Here is a 19,711-nt window from a genome sequence, read left to right on the forward strand (position 1 = left end):
TCAGTTTACCAGTGCCTCGCGCCCAGTGACTATCCCGCCTGAATTCTTCACCAGGATTTTCAGTGTTTTGTTGGATTTTTGGCCATTTGACCATAAAAGGTGTCATTATATATCTCACAATGGGTCCCAAGAAAGCCAGTGGTAAGGATCAAGGCAAGAAAGCGCATGTAAGGATGACAATAGAGGAAAAACAAGAGATCATTCGGAAGCATGAAAATGGTACACGTGTTGTTTTACCTCTTAACTGTGCCAACTGAGTATTCTCGGTCGCGGGAAACTGCTCCAACCGAGAAAACTGTTTTTGATTTTTCGGTTCCAATTCTAATTGTGTACGAGGTTGGTTGTGTACGAAATGAACTTTAGGAACTCCAGTGAGAGGCAGCCATCTTGGAAAAAAATCCCAGAATGCCCTAGGGCTGCTGGCTGGGTTAGTACTGAATGAACAACCATGGGTGGTGCACGAGCCTCTGGCTCCCAAATACCTGTCCGACGCGGTGTTGAAAGATAAGTCTCTGTCCGTGAAATTCAAACCTTATTGTTTGAAGAACATAAGGGTCATAATATTGGTGAACCTAAGCGCAATAAGGACCCAACACAAAGGTCGGATGCAAGTGGTACAGCACCTATGAGGGCGATACAGCGAGCGTATCCAGTTGTAGCTCTGAGCATCACCCTTGCAATCCTATGCTATCTACAATTTAGTTAGATGATACATAGATGAATCATTTTCTGCGTTTAGTGATGATGCATCTGATACAAATAGCATAGATGAACAGTGTTAGCGGCTTTCATGATGGTGTTTTCCATAGATATTTTAAAGAATACCTGAATCTCTTTCTAACTGACGGACATTCTTTGAGGCTAGCTGAATCTCTTACTGACTGACGGACACTCTTGAGGTAAGTTGACTCTCTTCCTGTGTGGGCCCATACAAATCGATCTTTTCAAGACTACCTTACAAATTGATCGTTTCCTATAATCTTATCAATACTACCTTATGCTTTATAAGCTTGGCTACATACAACCTACAAGTAATAAAGCCAAGGGAGTATGTGAGTGTATTATTTGCAAACACCCAGAATGAAGAAACAGGAAGCGAAAATTTATCTGTACCTGGTGCACTGAGAGCGAAGTCGCGCTGTGTACCATGGACTACTTCGTTGATTATTACTCACTTCCGAAGTACTCAGTGTGTAATACAGTGTGTTACTGTGTAAATAGTGTGTGAAACTGTCCATATTGTAATTTTAGTGAATTTTTAACAGGTAATATTGAGGCAATAAACATTTATTGTGGACACATTACTGACACATGTATCACAGTTCCAGGGAACATTATGAATGTTCTACTGTATACATATTGTAAAGGACACAAATATGCATCATATACGATAAAAAAAATAAAACCTCATTGGAAATCTGTAAAACAAATAATTGAAAAAATATTTGTGGCAACATCCGGTGCTTGAATGGCCCGCGCGACCGTGTCTGGGCGATTCACGTACGGGCGATCAGGCCCTGATGACGTCACAGTGCACCTTGTCCACGTCCCCACAGCCAAAGTAAGTAGAATTTGGTATTTATTTTTACATAGAAATGTTCAGGGAAGGGAATTTATCATTTTACAAAGAAAAAATAATTTTTTGGGAACACTTGATTTCATGCGCACAGGGAGAATTTCACAATAAACTCGGTTCAACACGGTGGTTAAGTTTGTAGGCAGTACAACAAAGCCACGTCAATGATATGCACTATACTTAGCAAGAAAAAGGACATTATGAGAGCTAAAGTGGCTAAAGGCATAAGAACAATCACGAAACAAAGACCTCAAATACTTGAGGAAGTGGAAAAGTTGTTATTAATTTGGATACACAACAAGGAGTTAGCGGGTGATAGTGTTTCAGAGGCCATCATTTATGAGAAAGCCAGTGTATTGCACGAAGACCTTGTAAAGAAAACCCCTGGAACGAGTGCAGATACGATAGACTTTAAGGCAAGCAGGGGGATGGTTTGAAAAATTTAGAAAAAGAAGTGGTATCAAAAGTGTTGCGAGGCATGGGGAGGCTGCCAGCTTAAAGAAAAAACAGACTACCAATGTTATATCACAGAAAACGAATTTATCATAAACTAATGTATTTGTCTTATAATATGGAAATGCATTCATATAATAGATAACAATATGAATAGCCAAATTTCTGTGAATCCCCTACCATGTTGGAATCTGTGGAAATGAATGAGCAAATGTGCTGGCTGACTGAAGGCGCCGAAGGTAACCACATTGGTTTCATTTTGGATACAAATGTCCATGGAGATTCAGAATGGAAACAATTATAGTTGAGCATGCAGAGGAGTTTAAGAATCTGTGGAGAGAGTGATGGATACAGCCTTGACACCCCCTCCCCGCTCAGCTCGTTGTCGCCGTGTGGGGGCTTCGTGGGCGGCTGCCGGAGTGTGATGCTCCTTCGGACAGTCCTCTGTCCTTTTCTAGCCTTGTGCTCCTGCTGCCGTCCTCTCCAATTCTGCTGGGCACCTTTTCCTTTTCCTTCTGTTTCGTTTTTCTCCCCCCTCTTCTCCTATCTGCTTGCCGTTTCCTGCCGACCTTTTGCTCGTTCTGGTTCTTCCATGGACTTCTTCTATTTTGACGCCCGGGTGCTTGAGGAGGCATACTCATGCACCCGTAGAACTGCAGTACCCGACGTCGAGAGCGAGGGAAACCTTTTATTGTCAATCCCCACTTCGTCACTGAACCCGATCTCGACGGACTGTCGGTTTCTTAAGGTGGCGTTTGTGGGGCGTATACTCACGACGCACCCCTAGGAGGCCCCGACAAGATCGGCGATAGCTTCTTGTTGGGTGTCCTGCCTCTAATTGTGGCTCCATGGTGGGTGTGGGGGCACATTCGTGAGTGAATTTTTCTTTTCGTCACGATGAAAACCCCTGTTTCGGCTGCTTCTGGCTTCCCTTCTCAGGCTCGTGGGGTGGGCGACCAAGCCCCCGAGTCGGTCCGTATTGGAAGACCGGGCTCTGTAGCCTCCGCTGCATTGGGCCCCGACCTTGCTCCTCCTTTGGCCTCTCTGACTCCTTCCCCTGGCTCCCTTCCCTCCTCTGTGGTTGGGTCGAGCCCCAAGCCCCCAGTGGTGACTACCTCGTCCCCTGGCGCGGCTCCTTCTCTAGTTGTAACTACTGCGCCTTTTAACCCCTCTCTCTCTGGGGGTTCTCACCGCCGTCCTCGTCACGGCCGCCCTCGCTCGATTCCTTCCAGTTCTGCTACCTATCAAGCCTTGTTTGGTCCCGCTTCGTGGGCCAAATATTTTGATCTCCTCCCTCTTGATTCTGCGCCTCCTGACGATTTCTCCCTTCATCGACATCTCATTGATTCCGTGGATGCCTCCATTACTTTCAACCCCACTCGTCTCGGTACACGTGTCGTTGCTGCTCCTTCTCAGGATGCTGCTTCCCGCTTGGCTGCCTTGTCCTGCCTTGGCGAGACCCCCGTTCGGGTCTCGAAAAACGCTCAGTTGAATGCCAGTGTTGGCACTATTTTGCTCCCGCCCCATGTTGCAACCGGTGTTCGGGACCTGCGCGACTGCCACGACGATATTCGACATATCCTCGCTGCCCAGGGCCATTCTATTCTCCAGGTGGACACGTTTACTCGTCCCCCTCGTGGTAGTCGCCGTCAACCCCTCCGGGTTGTGAAGATTACCTTTGATGGTAGGACCCTTCCACCCTCTGTCATTCTTGCTGGTGCCAGGTGCTCTGTCCAGGAGTACATTCCTTCTCCTCGGCTCTGCAACAAGTGCTGGAGGTTTGGGCATGGTGCCCTCCGCTGCTCCGGGACTGTCTCTCTCTGTCCTTTGTGTGGTGGCGAAGGTCACTCTAAGTCGGAGTGCACTTCTCCCCAGGCTCGTTGCCTCAACTGCGGTGAGGCCCATCCTACCTTCTCCCGTGCGTGTGTCCATTACAAGCTTGAGGCAGCCGTCCTCAACCTGAAGCACCGGGAGCGTTTATCTTTTCCTGAGGCGAGGCGCCAGGTTCGCCGGCTCCCGCCTTATGCTAATATCTCTTATGCTCGCGTGTTGCGCTCTTCCTCTCCTCGTCCTTCCCGCCTTCCTCAGACTCACAACCGTTTCCGGGCCTTGGACCCTGATGCGCCCACTGCCCCCTCCTCTGTTCCTTCGGGTTCTCTCCCGAAGGATCCTCCTCCTGGTCCTCTGTCTGGGGTTCCCCTTCCTTCTACCCGGTCTGTCGTGTCTTCTGTGTCTTCTTCCTCGTCCCCCTCCGGTCCTCCTTCCCATCCTCTTCCTCCATCTATCAGCTCTCCCCACCGCCTGTCGGTGCGGGCGGATGTCCATCGCTCTCCTACCGGCCGTCGTGTGTGCTCTCGTTCGGCTTCTCCGGTTGAGACACTGGAATCCGTTGCCCGGTACGTAGTTGCTGGGACACCGGTCTCTTTAAGTCAGAAGCGTAAGCCTGGCTCCTCTCCTTCCTCTTCCCCGGCGGGTAAGAAGGCTTCGCTTTCTTCCTCAGCTCCTCCTTCTGGCTCTGTTGCTCCTTCCCCTCCCGTTTCAGTGCTTGTGCCCCCTGTTCCTGCTTTGGAGGTTTCTTTGGACCCTGCTTCCCTTTCGGTTGCTGCTCTTGCTGGGGTGCGCTTCCCTCTTTCTACTCCCCCTCCTCCTGCTGCTGTCCTTGACGGATCCTCACCGTTGTCTCCTCCTCTTCCTCCTCCTCCTCCTCCTCCTCCTCCTCCTCCGGACCCTGCCCGCCCACCTCTGATCTGTTCTCCCGTTTCCTTCCCTCCGTCTTTGCTCAGATTACCCATGCCCCCTAACCCTGACTTTGCTGACCCTGATCCCGACCCTGATATTCTTTAACGTGCTCTGTTGCTCTTTCGCCTTTGTTTCTTCCTTGTTCTCTGTTTTTGTCCTTTCTCTTCTCGTCGTTGTCCATTCTTCAATGGAACGTTCGAGGTTATTACGCCAATTTCCTCGGACTCCAACTTCTGGTTTCGCGGTTTTCGCCCCTTTGTGTCTGTCTCCAGGAGCCAATGCTTGGTGCTCGTCCTGGTCGTTTTCGTGGCTATTCCTTTCTCTCCCCCCCCCCCCCAGCCATTGCTGGGGCTTCTAATTCTTCTGCTCTCTTGATTCGGGCTGATGTTCCCTTTGTTCCTTTACTTTTTCCTTCGCCTCTCCATTGTTCTGCTGCTCGTATCTTTGTGGGGAAATGGTACACAGTTTGTTCCATTTATCTCCCCCCGAGTGTCCCGCTCTCTCTTCCTGATTTGAAACACCTCCTAGACTCCTTGCCGGAGCCTGTGCTCCTGCTGGGTGACTTCAATTGTCGTCATTCTCTTTGGGGTGACGTTCTGACGAATACCCGGGGTCGCCTCCTTGAGCCGTTTCTCCTCTCTTCTTCCCTGTCTCTTCTGAATTCTGGTGAGCCCACTCATTTGGACTCTCGAACTCGCACCCTTTCTTGTCTTGATCTTTCTCTCTGCTCTTCTTCTCTTTACTTAGATTTCACGTGGCAGGTTCTTGATGACCTCCATGGAAGTGATCATTTCCCCATCCTTGTTTCCTTTTTCTCTTTTCGCCCTTCCCTCTCTTTCCCTAGGTGGCAGTTTGCTAAGGCGGACTGGACCCTATTTTCCCTCAGTGCTACTCTCTCTGACCTCTCCCTTCTGCCCCTCTCTCGCGCTCTCCTCCTTTTTCATGACACTGTCTTCGACGCTGCCCTCCGCTCTATTCCTCGCTCTTCCTCTCGGGGTCCACGGAAGTGCGTTCCCTGGTGGAATGCGGACTGTGCTCGGGCTGTCCGCTGTAAGCGTGCAGCCTGGAAGAAGCACCGCCGTAGGCAGACAACCGATTCTTTTCTTTTCTTTCGGAAAGCGAGTGCGGTGGCCCGTAGGGCCATCCGTACGGCTAAACGTGAATGTTGGGCATCTTATGTCTCGACAATTACGTCCGAAACCCCTCTGGCCCAGATCTGGAAGCGTATCCGCAAGATAGCGGGTAAGTTCGTTCCCGATGTTTCACCGGTCCTTCGCCTCCATGATACTCTTGTGGCGGACCCGTTGCAGGTCGCTTCCGAACTGGGTTCCCACTTTTCTTCTGTTAGCTCTGGTCTTCATCTTCCCCAATCTTTCCTTCTTCGTAAACCTGTCCTTGAGTCTCGTCCTTTAGATTTCTGCACTCATCTTCAGCTTCCCTATAATGATCCCTTCTCTCTCTCTGAACTTCGTTCTGCCCTGGCCCTCTGCGGTTCTACGGCGGCGGGCTCCGATGGGCTCCGAAGCATTATGAGATGCTTCGCCATCTCCCTCCGAGCACGTCTCAGTATTTACTGAGTCTGTATAATCGGATCTGGGAGTCGTCGTCAGTCCCTGAGGACTGGCTCGATGCCGTTGTCCTCCCTGTTCGCAAACCGGGTCTCTGGGTACTTCCCCTAAGGACTTTCGCCCTATTGCTCTCACAAGTTGTGTCTGCAAACTCTTTGAACGTATGGTTAACGTTCGTCTGATGTGGTTCCTGGAACACCATCACCTCCTCTCCCCTTCTCAATTTGGTTTCCGCAAGTGCCGCAGCACGACAGATGTCCTGGTGAACTTGGAGGTCTATATTCGTACTGCTTTTGCTGCGAAGACCTCCGTTGTTGCCGTCCTTTTTGGCCTAGAAAAGGCTTACGACACCACTTGGCGTTATCATATCCTATCTCAACTTCATTCTTTTGGCCTTCGTGGTCATCTCCCTCTCTTTCTCCGCAGCTTCCTCTCTCGTCGTTCCTTTCGGGTGCGCCTTGGTACCGCTCTGTCTCCCTCTTTTCAGCAATACGAAGGTGTGCCCCAGGGTAGTGTTCTGAGCACTACTCTTTTTCTGGTTGCCCTCAATGGTCTTCTTTCCTCTCTTCCTTCTGGTGTCTTCTCCGCTCTCTATGTCGATGATCTTACCCTTTGTTGTCAGGGTGATGATTCGCCTCTCCTTCAACGCCGGCTTCAACTTGCAATTGATGCCGTGTCGTCTTGGGCCACAGGTCATGGCTTCAAGTTCTCTACTTCTAAGACTTGTGCCATGACTTTTACGCGGAAACGGGTTGTTCTTCGTCCCTCTTTGTCACTTTATGGTCATCCCCTTGAATACAAAGATTCCGCGAAGCTTTTGGGGTTATTCCTTGACACTCGTTTGTCTTGGTCTCCCCATATCTCTTACCTCCGTGTTGAGTGCTCTAAGGCCCTTACCCTCCTTCGGGTCTTGTCCCATACTTCTTGGGGGGCAGATAGGCGCACTCTCCTTGCTTTACATTCCTCTCTCGTCCTGTCTAAGCTCGATTATGGTTGCCCTGCTTACTCGTCTGCTTCTCCTTCTACTCTTCGCCGTCTTGATGCTTTGCACCATACTGGGTTGCGCCTCAGTTCTGGTGCCTTTCGTTCGACTCCCGTCCTTAGCTTGTATGTTGACACTGGCTTCCTGTCTCTCCAGGACCGCCGTGATCGCTACTGTCTTCGCTATCTTGCGCGGTCCTTGCAACATCCTTCCTCTCGCCTCTGTCGTGCTTTAACTTTTACCCCTCCTGCGGTTCCTGTTCCTCTTCACCACCTCCCTCTTTCTGTCCGGTTATCTCGCCTACAGGATTCTCTTTCCGTTCGTATTTCTGGTGTTTCTCCTCGTGTTGTTCCTTCTTTGCCCCCGTGGAGGGTCCCTCTTCCGCGGTTTTGTACATCCTTGACTCGTATCACTAAAGCTTTTACCCCTCCTACGGTTCTAAAACGCCTTTTCCTTGAGCACTTTTCTTCTCACTCCCGCTCCGTTTCTGTCTTCACCGATGGGTCTAAGTCAGCGGACGGTGTTGGCTACTCTGTTGTTTTTCCTGATCGCACTTATATGTGTCGCTTGCCTCCGGAGACTAGCATCTTTACAGCGGAACTTTATGCTATTCTCTATGCTCTTCGTCTCCTGCTTTCTCGTTGTCAGTCTTCCTTTGTGGTTGTTGTTGACTCTCGTAGTGCCCTCATGGCTCTCGGGTGCTTTTATCCAGTTCATCCAGTAGTTGTCGAGATCCAGCATTGGCTGTTTCTCGTTCACAGTAAATTTAAGTCGGTTGAGTTTTGTTGGGTTCCCAGCCATATTGGCGTGTCTTTAAATGAGCGTGCGGATGCTGCCGCTAAGGAAGCTGTCCGCTCTTGTCCCATCTCTCGTAAAGGCATTCCGTTTTCCGACTTTTACCCGGTTATCCATTCCTCAGTCCTTACCCGTTGGCAGGCTTCTTGGTTGTCTGTTACTGGTAACAAGCTACGTACTCTTAAATGTTGTGTTTCCTCGTGGCCGTCCTCCTTCCACCGTAACCGGCGGTGGGAAACAGCTCTGGCGAGGTTGCGTATTGGCCATACTCGCTTAACCCATGGTCACTTGATGGATCGCCGCCCTGCTCCTTATTGTCCTAGTTGCATTGTCCCTCTTACGGTCATGCATGTCCTTCTTGAATGTCCTGACTTCCAGGACGAGCGTGTGTCTTGCTTTCCGACCGCCCCTCGCGGTCACCTGTCCCTCGATAGAATTCTTGGTGACTCGGATACTTTTGATATCGTTCGCCTTATGCGTTTTTGTTCTCGTATTGGCATCCTTGGTGATATTTAGCGCCCTCTGATTATTTTGCGTATTTGATGGTGCTACATAGCCTTCCCGGTTTGGTGCCTTCTTTTGATAATTACTTACTTACTTACAGCCTTGACAACTATACTTCAGAGAATATAAAAATCTAAGAGTCATTAGAAATATGTGTAGAATAATAAACACTACATTGTTTGAGTTAGGGAAAACACCATTTGTCATATAGATACTGTTTTTAAAGATTCACCCATTTTGCACCCACAAGATAACATATAAGATTTTAAGGGTTGACGAATGTTAATCTTCTTGTTTGATAAACTGTGCACTTGAGACACAGTTAATAAGAACACGCCAATATATATGACAATAAAACGTTTTCAGATTGTTTCACACCACTTTCCAGCAACATTTACAATTTATATAAATTATTTTAGGGAATAATACATAAATTTTATATTTAAACATGATATTATCGTTTAGTGGAATGCATAAGGAGTCAAATTGTGTTAAAAAGAGCGATTTTTAGAAAATTTGGAAAACTACTTTTTTTTTATCATAGAATAACTAAATGTATTTTGAAGGTTTCATTCAGCCATTAAATATCATTCACAATTTATTAATGAATTTTACAAAATACACCATAAATTTTACGTTTAAACATGTAAAAACTATTTGTAATACATTAGGAACAAAATAGTTCTAGAAAAAAACATTTTTTATAAAACCTATGTGTTTGGACTTTTGAATTAAAAGTTTCTCAAATGCTCTCCTGCACCATTCTCAATGCAAGTTATTCCTAAACTCATGGGAATAGATAGATGAAAGCTTTTGGAACGTTTTGTGTTTGCTGGGAGGGGGACTAACACAGCCGTGGGAGGACTAACACAGCCATGGGGGACTAACACGGCCCAGGGGGACTAACATGGCTGTAGGGGGACTATCACGGCCCTGGGGGACTAACACGGCCGTGGGGGGACTAACACGGCCCTAGTGGACTAACACGGCTATGGGGGACTAACACAGCCCTGGGGGGACTAACACAGCCGTTGACAACTAACACGGCCATGGGGGGGACTAACACAGCCGTGAAGGACAAATACAGCCTTGGGTGGATAAACATGGACGTGGGGGGACTAATATGGCCCATGGGGACTAACACAACTGTGGGTGGAATAACACGGCCGTGGGTGGACTAACATGGCCGTGGGGGACTAACACGGCCCTAAGGAAACTAACACGGCCGTGGAGGGACTAACACGGCCGTGGAGGGACTAACACGGCTGTGGTGAGACTAACACAGCCGTGGGGGACAAACATGGCCGTGGCGGGACTAACACGGCCGTGGGGGAACTAACACGGCCGTGAGGGACTAACACAGCCTAAGGGGGATTAACACAGCCGTGGGGGACTAACACACATTTGGGGGACTAACACAGCCGTGGGGGACTAACACAGCCATGGGGGGACTAACATGGCTGTGGAGGGAATAACACAGCCAAGGGGGAATAACACAACCATGGGGAGATTAACACAGCCATGTGGGGGTAACACGGCCGTGGTGGGATTAACTCAGCCGTGGGGGGGACTAATACGGCCGTGAGGAGACTAACACAACAGTTGAGGACGAACACGGCAGTGGAAGGACTAACACGGCCCTGGGGGCACTAACATGACAAAGGGGGACTAACACAGCCCTGGAGGACTAACACGGCCGTTGGGGACTAACACGTCCGTGGGGAGACTTACACAGCCGTGGGGGAGTAACGCAGCTGTAGGGGGACTAACACAGCCGTGGGGGACTAACATAGCCGTGGGGGGACTAACATGGTCATAGGGGTGTAACACAGCTGTGGGGGACTAACACAGCCGTGGGGGACTAACACAGCCGTGGGGGAATAACACAGCCGTGGATGGATTAACACTGCCCTGGGCGACTAACACGGACGTGAGGGGACTACCACGGCACTGGAGAACTAACACGGCTGAGTGGGGACTAACACGGCCTTGGGGGACTAACACAGCCGTTGAGGACTAACTCGGCTGTGGGGGTACTAACAAGGACTTGGGGGACTAACACATACGTGGGGGGGACTAACACAACCGTGGGGGACTTACACAGCTGTGGGTGGATTAACTCGGCCGTGGGGGGATATATTAACACAGCCGTGGGGATTAACACGGCCCAGGGGGACTAACACGGCCGAGGGGGGACTAACACGGCCGTGGGGGAATAACACGGACGAAGGGGACAAACACGGCCGTGGGGGACTATCACAGCCCTGGGGGACGAACACGGCCCTGGGGGACTAACACGGCTGTGTGGGATTAACACAGCCGTGGGGGGATTAACACAGTCGTGCGGGAGTAACGCGGCTTTGTGGGACTAACACAGCCGTGGAGGGACTAACACAGCCGTGAGGGGACTAACATGACCGTGGGGGGACTAACACAGCCGTGGGCGACTAACTCGGTACTGGGGGACTAACACAGAAATGGGGGAAAAACACAGCCGTGTAGGGACTAACACAGCCGTGAGGGGACTAACACGGCCGTGGGGGGACTTATATTGCCGTGGTGGGACTAACACAGCTAAAGGGTACTAGCGCAGCCATGGGGGGATTAACACGGCCGTGGGGGACTAACACAGCAGTGGGAGACTAACACAGCCATGGGAGACTAACAGAGCTGTGGGGGGACTAACATGGCTGTGGGGGGACTAACACAGACATGGAGGACTAACATGACGGTGGGGGACTAACACGGTCCTGGGGGGACTAACACGGCATTGAGGGGACTAACATGACGGTGGGGGATTAACACAACCCTGGGGGACTAACACGGCCATGGGGGACTAACACGTCCGTGGAGGGACTAACACGGCAGTTGGGGGACTAACACGGCCCTGGTTGACTAACACGGCCGTGGGGGACTAACACAGCCGTGGGGGGGAATTAACACGGCTGTGGGGGGACTAACATAGCCGTAGGAAAGTAACGCGCCCGTGGGGAGACTAACACAGTAGTGGGGGACTAACACAGCCGTTGGGGACTAACTCATCCGTGGGGGAACTAACATGGCCGTGGGGGGAGTAACACAGCCGTGGGAGGGACTAACACAGCTGTTGGGGAGTAACACGGCTGTGGGGGGATTAACACGGCCGTGGGGGACTAACACGGCCCTGACGAGACTAACACAGTCATGGGGGACTAACACGGCCGTGGGGGACTAACACAGCCGTGTGTAGACTAACACGGCCGTGGGAGCACTAACACAGCTGTGGGGGACTAACACAGCCTGGGGTACTAACACAGCCGTGAGGGGACTAACACGGCCGTGGGGGATTAACATAGCTTTAGGGGGACTAACACGGTCGTGGGGGACTATCAGAGCCGTGGGATGACTAAAACAGCCGTGTGGGACTAACACGGCTGTGGAGGGGACAAACATGGTCGTGGGGGGGACTAACACGGCCGTGGCGAACTTGAACAGCCGTATGGAGACTAACACAGCCGTGGGGGACTAACACATCCGTGGGTGGACTAACACGGCCGTTGAGGGACTAACACGGCCCTGGGGGACTAACACAGCCGTGGGGGACTAACACAGCCGTGGGTAGACTAACACGGCCCTGGGCGACTAACACGGCCGTGAGGGGACTACCACGGCCCTGGGGGACTAACACGGCCGTGCGGGAACTAACACAGTCCTGGGGAACTAACACAGCCGTGAGGGACTAACTCGGTAGTGGGGGTACTAACACAGCCGTAAGGGACAAATACAGCTTTGGGGGGACTAACACGGCCGGGGGGGAATAACACGGACTTTGTGGGACTAACACATACGTGAAAGAACTAACACAGCCGTGGGGGACTAACACAGCTGTGGGTGGATTAACTCGTCCGTCGGGACTAACACAGACGTGTGGGATTAACACGTCCCTGGGGGACTAACACGTCCCTTGGGGACTAACACGTCCCTTGGGGACTAACACGGCCGTGGGGGGATTAACATGGCCCTGGGAGACTAACACGGACGTGGGGGGATTAACACGGCCGTGGGGGGACTAACACGGCCAAGGGGGACTAACACTGCCGAGAGGGGACTAACACGGCCTTTGCGGACTAACACGGCCCTGGGGGACTAACACGGCTCTGGGGGACTAACACGGCTGTGTGGGATTAACACAGCAGTGGGGGATTAACATTGTCGTGCGGGAGTAACGCGGACCCGGGGGACTAACACAGCCCTGGAGGGATTAACACAGCCGTGATGGGACTAACATGGCCGTAGGGGACTAACACAGTCGGTGAAGACTAACACGGCCCCGGGGAGACTAACACAGCGATGGGAGACTAACACAGCCGTGTAGGGACTAACGCAGCTGTAAAGGGACTAACACGGCCGTGGGGGGACTTATACAGCCGTGGGGGGACTAACACAGCTGTTTGGGACTAACACAGCCGTAGGGGACTAACACAGCCGTGGGGGGATTAACACAGCTGTGGGGGACTAACACAGCAGTGGGGGACTAACACAGCCTTGGGGGACTAACACAGCCGTGGGGGGACTAACATTGCCGTGAGGGGACTAACACAGCCATGTGGGACTATCACAACTGTGGGGAGATTAACACGGCCGTGTGGAAGTAACACGGCCGTGGTGGGACTAACACAGCCGTTGCGAAACTAACATGGCTATAGGGAGACTAACACAACCGTGGGGGATGAACACGGCAGTGGAGGGACTAACACGGCCGTGGGGGGACAAACATGACGGTGGGGGTACTAACACAGCCCTGGGGGACTAACACGGCCGTGCGGGACTAACATGACGGTGGGGGATTAACACAGCCCTGGGGGACTAACACGTCCGTGGGGGGACTAACACTTCCGTGGGGGGACTAACACGGCCCAGGAGGACTAACACGGACCTGAGGGACTAACACAGCCGTGGGGGACTAACAAAGCCATACGGGGATTAATACAGCCGTGGTGGGACTAACATGGCTGTGGAGGAGTAACACAGCCGTCGGGGACTAACACGGCCGTGGGGGGACTAACACAGCCGTGGGGGAGTAACGCGGCCGTGGGGTTTTAACACAGCCGTGGGGGGACTAACATAGCTGTGGGTGGATTAACACAGCTTTGGGGGACTAACACGGCCGTAGGGGGAATAACACGTCCGTGGGGAGACTAACACAGCCGTGGGGGAGTAACGCAGCTGTAGGGGGACTAACACAGCCGTGGGGGGACTAACACAGCCGTGAGGGACTAACACAGCCGTGGGGGGACTAACATGGCCATAAGGGGTGTAACACAGCTGTGGGGGACTAACACGGCCGTGGGGGGGGTTAACACTGCCGTGGAGGATCAACACAGCCATGGTGGGATTAACACGGATGTGGGGGAGTAACACGGCCATGGGGGGATTAACACAGCCGTTAGCGGATTAACACGGCCATGACGGAGTAACACAGCTGTGGAGGACTAACACGGCCGTGAGGGGACTGACACAGCCGTGGGGGACTAACACTTCCGTGGGGGCAATAACACGGCCGTGGGGGGACTAACACTGCCCTGGAGGACTAACACGGCCGTGGGGGACTAACACAGCCATAGGGGGGAATTAACACGGCTCTGGGGGGACTAACACAGCCGTGGGGATGTAACGCGCCCGTGGGGAGACTAACACAGTAGTGGGGGACTAACACATCCGTGGGGGAACTAACATTGCCGTGGGGGGAGTAACACAGCCGTGGGGGGGGGGAATAACACAGCTGTGGGGAGATTAAAACGGCCGTTGGGGAGTAACACGGCTGTGGGGGAGTATTACAGCTGTGGGGGGATTAACACGGCCGTAAGGGGACTAACACGGCCTTGACGAGACGAACACAGCCATGGGGGACTAACACGGCCGTGGGGGGGACTATCACGGCCGTGGGGGACTAACACAGCCGTAGAGGACTAACACAGCTGTGGGGGACTAACACACCCTGGGGGACTAACACAGCCGTGAAGGGACTAACACGGCCGTGGGGGATTAACACAGCTGTAGGGGGACTAACACGGTCGTGGGGGACTATCAGAGCCGTGGGGGGACTATCACAGCCGTGTGGGACTAACACGGCCATGCGGGTCTAACGCAGCCGTGGGGGACTAACACATCCGTGGGGGACTAACACATCCGTGGGTGAGCTAACACGTACGGCTGTTGAGGGACTAACACGGCCGTGGGGACTAACATGGCCCTGGGGGACTAACACAGCCGTGGGGGACTAACACAGCCGTGGGTGGACTAACACGGCCCTGGGCGACTAACACGGCCGTGAGGGGACTACCACGGCCCTGGGGGACTAACACGGCCGTGGGGGGATTAACATGGCCCTGGGGGACTAACACGGATGTGGGGGGGACTAACACGGCCCTGGGGGGACTAACACGGCCAAGGGGGGACTAACACTGCCGAGAGGGTACTAACACGGCCCTGGCGGACTAACACGGCCCTGGACACTAACACGGCTCTGGGGGACTAACACGGCTCTGTGGGATTAACACAGCAGTGGGGGGATTAACATTGTCGTGTAGGAGTAACGCGGACCCGGGGGACTAACACAGCCCTGGAGGGACTAACACAGCCGTGATGGGACTAACATGGCCGTAGGGGACTAACACAGCCGATGAGGACTAACACGGCCCCGGGGAGACTAACACAGCCATGGGAGACTAACACTGCCGTGTAGGGACTAACACAGCCGTAAAGGGACTAACACGGCCGTGGGGGAACTTATACAGCCGTGGGGGGACTAACACAGCTGTGGGGGACTAACACAGCCGTAGGGGACTAACACAGCCGTGGGGGGATTAACACAGCTATGGGGGACTAACACAGCAGTGGGGGACTAACACAGCCTTGGGGGACTAACACAGCCGTGGGGGGACTAACATTGCCGTGAGGGGACTAACACAGCCGTTGGGAAACTAACATGGCTATAGGGAGACTAACACAACCGTGGGGGATGAACACGGCAGTGGAGGGACTAACACGGCCGTGGGGGGACAAACATGACGGTGGGGGTACTAACACAGCCCTGGGGGACTAACACGGCCGTGGGGGGACTAACATGACGGTGGGGGATTAACACAGCCCTGGGGGACTAACACGTCCGTGGGGGGACTAACACGTCCGTGGGGGACTAACACGGCCGTGGGGGGACTAACACGGCCCAGGAGGACTAACACGGACCTGGGGGACTAACACGGCCGTGGGGGACTAACAAAGCCATACGGGGATTAATACAGCCGTGGTGGGACTAACATGGCTGTGGAGGAGTAACACAGCCGTGGGGGACTAACACGGCCGTGGGGGGACTAACACAGCCGTGGGGGAGTAACACGGCCGTAGGGGGATTAACCCGGCCGTGGGGGAGTAACATGGCCGTGGGGGGGGGGGCTAACACAGCCGTGGGGAGACTAACACGGCCGTGGGGGAGTAACAAAGCCGTGGGGGACTAACACTGCCGTGATAGGACTAACACAGTAGTGGGGAGACTAATAAAGCCGTGGGGGACTAACACGGCCGTGGGGGACTAACACAGCCGTAGGGGACTAACACAGCCGTGGGGGGATTAACACAGCTATGGGGAACTAACAAAGCCGTGGGGGACTAACGCGGCCGTGGGGGACTAACACGGCTATGGGGAACTAACAAAGCCGTGGGGGACTAACACAGCCGTGGGGAGACTAATAAAGCCGTGGGGGACTAACACGGCTATGGGGAACTCACAAAGCCGTGGGGGACTAACACAGCCGTGGGGAGACTAATAAAGCCGTGGGGGACTAACACGGCCGTGGAGGACTAACGCGGCCGTGGGGGACTAACACGGCTATGGGGAACTAACAAAGCCGTGGGGGACTAACACAGCCGTGGGGAGACTAATAAAGCCGTGGGGGACTAACATGGCCGTGGAGGACTAACGCGGCCGTGGGGGACTAACACTGCTATGGGGAACTAACAAAGCCGTGGGGGACTAACACAGCCGTGGGGAGACTAATAAAGCCGTGGGGGACTAACATGGCCGTGGAGGACTAACGCGGCCGTGGGGGACTAACACGGCTATGGGGAACTAACAAAGCCGTGGGGGACTAACACAGCCGTGGGGAGACTAATAAAGCCGTGGGGGACTAACATGGCCGTGGAGGACTAACGCGGCCGTGGGGGACTAACACTGCTATGGGGAACTAACAAAGCCGTGGGGGACTAACACAGCCGTGGGGAGACTAATAAAGCCGTGGGGGACTAACACGGCCGTGGAGGACTAACGCGGCCGTGGGGGACTAACACGGCTATGGGGAACTAACAAAGCCGTGGGGGACTAACACAGCCGTGGGGAGACTAATAAAGCCGTGGGGGAATAACACGGCCGTGGAGGACTAACGCGGCCGTGGGGGACTAACACGGCTATGGGGAACTAACAAAGCCGTGGGGGACTAACACAGCCGTGGGGAGACTAATAAAGCCGTGGAGGACTAACACGGCCGTGGAGGACTAACGCGGCCGTGGGGGACTAACAAGGATTTTGGGGACTAACACAGCCGTGGGGGACCATCACAGCCGTGGGGACTAACACAGCCGTGAGGGGACTAACTCAACCGTGGGGGACTAACACTGCCGTGAGGGGACTAACACAGCCGTGGGGGACTAACACTGCCGTGAGGGGACTAACACAGCCGTGGGGGACTAACACTGCCGTGAGGGGACTAACTCAACCGTGGGGAGACTAACAGCCGTGAGGGGACTAACACGGCGGTGGGGAACTACCACGGCCGTGGGGGACTAACACAGCCGTGGGGGAGTAACACAGCTATTCTGGGACTAACACGGCCGTGGGGGAGACTAACAAAGCCGTGGGGGACTAAAACGGTCGTGTGGGGACTAACACATCCCTGGGGGACTAACACGGCTTTGGGGGACTAACACGGCCGTGGGGGGACTGACACGGCCAAGGGGGGACTAACACTGCCGAGAGGGGACTAACACGGCCCTGGGGGACTAACACGGCCCTGGGGGACTAACACGGCTCTGGGGGACTAACACGGCTGTGTGGGATTAACACAGCAGTTGGGGGATAAACATTGTCGTGCGGGAGTAATGCGGACCCGGGGACTAACACAGCCCTGGAGGGACTAACACAGCCGTGGTTCAACTAAAATGGCCGTAGGGGACTAACAGCCGGTGAGGACTAACACGGCCCTGGGGGACTAACACAGCCATGGGGGACTAACACAGCCGTGTAGGGACTAATACAGCCGTAAGGGAACTAACATGGCCGTGGGGGGACTTATACAGCCGTGGGGGGACTAACACAGCTGTGGGGGACTAACACAGCAGTGGGGGACTAACACAGCCTTGAGGGACTAACACAGCCGTGGGGGGACTAACAGCGGCCGTGCGGGGACTAACACAGCCATGGGGGACTATCACAACTGTGGGGAGATTAACACGGCCGTGTGGAAGTAACACGGCTGTGGTGGGACTAACACAGCCGTTGGGGAACTAATACGGCTATAGGGAGACTAATACAACCGTGGGGGATTAACACGGCAGTGGAGGGACTAACACGGCCGTATGGGGACTAACATGACGGTGGGGGACTAACACAGCCCTGGGGGACTAACACGGCCGTGGGGGGACTAACATGACGGTGGGGGATTAACACAGCCCTGGGGGACAAACATGGCCGTGGGGGACTAACACGTCAGTGAGGGGACTAACACGTCCGTGAGGGGACTAACACGGCCGTAGGGGGACTAACACGGCCCTTGAGGACTAACACGGACCTGGGGGACTAACACGGTCGTCGGGGACTAACACAGCCGTACGGGGATTTGTACACATCAAGAAGTCAACACCAGCAATCAACAGCCAATTATTGCACAACTATATTCTACCCACCTCAAGACTCCGCTCCAATATAGAAGCATCAAGAAATATGGACCAATAGGCTTTCTACAAACACTTCTATTCAATACCCATTGTTTCGTGTTCTGTCTTGTGTTGATGAAATTAATACCCTATTAATCTCACCTCTTGTTCTGTCTTGTGTTGATGAAATTAATACCCTATTAATACCACCCCTTGTTCTGTCTTGTGTTGATTAATGCCACATCACCCCTTCCACCTCACTCAAATGTAGATATAAAATCGGAGATGCGTAAGTTCTATTCAGTTGTGTATTTGTAAACTAAAGTCTTTGAAAATGTAATAAGTTTTACGAAACGCGCTCGTGTCGCGTCAGACTAGAAATAAAAATGAATTTTGGAGAATTGATTTTTGATTTACCTCCAACAGTGAAAAGAAATGTACGAAAGATTGAGAAAATTCGTGTTAAAATTATTAATCTTACTTTTTCGGTCATATTTAATAATATATATATATATATATATATATATATATATATATATATATATATATATATATATATATATATATATATATATATATATATATATATATATGCAACAATGATCACAAAAACACTGATCCAAGTATGCAGAATAACCACATATGAAAAATAGAAAATGCTTAATGCGTTTTCGGCTAATTCGCCTTCATCAGAGCAAAGTAGAATCCTACATTCTACTTTGCTCTGATGAAGGCGAATTAGCCGAAAACGCGTTAAGCATTTTCTATTTTTCATATGAGGTTATTCTGCATATATATATATATATATATATATATATATATATATATATATATATATATATATATATATATATATATATATATATATATATGTCGTACCTAGTAGCCAGAACTCACTTCTCAGCCTACTATGCAAGGCCCGATTTGCCTAATAAGCCAAGTTTTCATGAATTAATGTTTTTTCGTCTACCTAATCTACCTAACCTAACCTAGCTTTTTTTGGCTACCTAACCTAACCTTACCTATATGTATAGGTTAGGTTAGGTTAGGTAGGGTTGGTTAGGTTCGGTCATATATCTACGTTAATTTTAACTCCAATAAAAAAAAATTGACCTCATACATAGTGAAAAGGGTAGCTTTATCATTTCATAAGAAAAAAATTATAGTAAATATATTAATTCAGGAAAA

Source organism: Procambarus clarkii, chromosome 73, assembly GCF_040958095.1.
Source record: "Procambarus clarkii isolate CNS0578487 chromosome 73, FALCON_Pclarkii_2.0, whole genome shotgun sequence".
NCBI lineage: Eukaryota > Metazoa > Arthropoda > Malacostraca > Decapoda > Cambaridae > Procambarus > Procambarus clarkii.